The sequence below is a fragment of the Triticum urartu genome, chromosome 2 (genome assembly GCF_003073215.2).
Source record: "Triticum urartu cultivar G1812 chromosome 2, Tu2.1, whole genome shotgun sequence".
Lineage (NCBI taxonomy): Eukaryota > Viridiplantae > Streptophyta > Magnoliopsida > Poales > Poaceae > Triticum > Triticum urartu.
In genome coordinates, this window is record NC_053023.1 from 16,383,920 (window position 1) to 16,385,996 (window position 2,077).

A 2,077-nucleotide genomic window follows, 5' to 3' on the forward strand; every position below is an offset into this window, starting at 1 on the left:
TGTTGTTCCGTTGAATTTTAATGCGTTCCTTGAGAAAGCAAAGTTGAAAGATGATGGTAGCAATTACACGGACTGGGTCCGTAACTTGAGGATTATCCTCATTGCTGCACAGAAGAATTACGTCCTGGAAGCACCGCTGGGTGCCAGGCCTGCTGCTGGAGCAACACCAGATGTTATGAACGTCTGGCAGAGCAAAGCTGATGACTACTCGATAGTTCAGTGTGCCATGCTTTACGGCTTAGAATCGGGACTTCAACGACGTTTTGAACGTCATGGAGCATATGAGATGTTCCAGGAGTTGAAGTTAATATTTCAAGCAAATGCCCGGATTGAGAGATATGAAGTCTCCAATAAGTTCTATAGTTGCAAGATGGAGGAGAACAGTTCTGTCAGTGAGCATATACTCAAAATGTCTGGGTATAATAATCACATGATTCAGATGGGAGTTAATCTTCCAGATGATTGCGTCATTGACAGAATTCTCCAATCACTGCCACCAAGCTACAAGAGCTTCGTGATGAACTATAATATGCAAGGGATGAACAAGACTATTCCCGAGCTCTTCACGATGCTGAAAGCTGCGGAGGTAGAAATCAAGAAGGAGCATCAAGTGTTGATGGTTAACAAAACCACTAGTTTCAAGAAAAAGGGCAAAGGGAAGAAGAAGGGGAACTTCAAGAAGAACGGCAAACAAGTTGCTGCTCAGGAGAAGAAACCCAAGTCTGGACCTAAACCTGAAACTGAGTGCTTCTACTGCAAGCAGACTGGTCACTGGAAGCGGAACTGCCCCAAGTATTTGGCGGATAAGAAGGATGGCAAGGTGATCAAAGGTATATGTGATATACATGTTATTGATGTGTACCTTACTAGAGCTCGCAGTAGCACCTGGGTATTTGATACTGGTTCTGTTGCTAATATTTGCAATTCGAAACAGGGACTACGGAATAAGCGGGCACTGGCAAAGGACGAGGTGACGATGCGCATGGGAAACGGTTCCAAAGTCGATGTGATCGCGGTCGGCACGCTACCTCTACATCTACCTTCGGGATTAATATTAGACCTAAATAATTGTTATTTGGTGCCAGCGTTGAGCATGAACATTATATCTGGATCTTGTTTAATGTGAGACGGTTATTCATTTAAATCAGAGAATAATGGTTGTTCTATTTATATGAGTAATATCTTTTATGGTCATGCACCCTTGAAGAGTGGTCTATTCTTATTAAATCTCGATAGTAGTAATACACATATTCATAATGTTGAAGCCAAAAGATGCAGAGTTGATAATGAAAGTGCAACTTATTTGTGGCACTGTCATTTAGGTCATATCGATATAAAGCGCATGAAGAAACTCCATACTGATGGACTTTTGGAACCACTTGATTATGAATCACTTGGTACTTGCGAACCGTGCCTCATGGGCAAGATGACTAAAACACCGTTCTTCGGTACTATGGAGAGAGCAACAGATTTGTTGGAAATCATACATACCGATGTATATGGTCCGATGAATATTGAGGCTCGTGGCGGATATCGTTATTTTCTCACCTTCACAGATGATTTAAGCAGATATGGGTATATCTACGTAATGAAACATAAGTCTGAAACATTTGAAAAGTTCGAAGAATTTCAGAGTGAAGTTGAAAATCATCGTAACAAGAAAATAAAATTTCTACGATCTGATCGTGGAGGAGAATATTTGAGTTACGAGTTTGGTGTACATTTGAAAAACTGTGGAATAGTTTCGCAACTCACGCCACCCGGAACACCACAGCGTAATGGTGTGTCCGAACGTCGTAATCGTACTTTACTAGATATGGTGCGATCTATGATGTCTCTTACAGATTTACCGCTATCGTTTTGGGGTTATGCTTTAGAGACGGCCGCATTCACGTTAAATAGGGCACCATCAAAATCCGTTGAGACGACACCTTATGAACTATGGTTTGGCAAGAAACCAAAATTGTCGTTTCTTAAAGTTTGGGGCTGCGATGCTTATGTGAAAAAGCTTCAACCTGATAAGCTCGAACCCAAATCGGAGAAATGTGTCTTCATAGGATACCCAAAGGAGACTGTT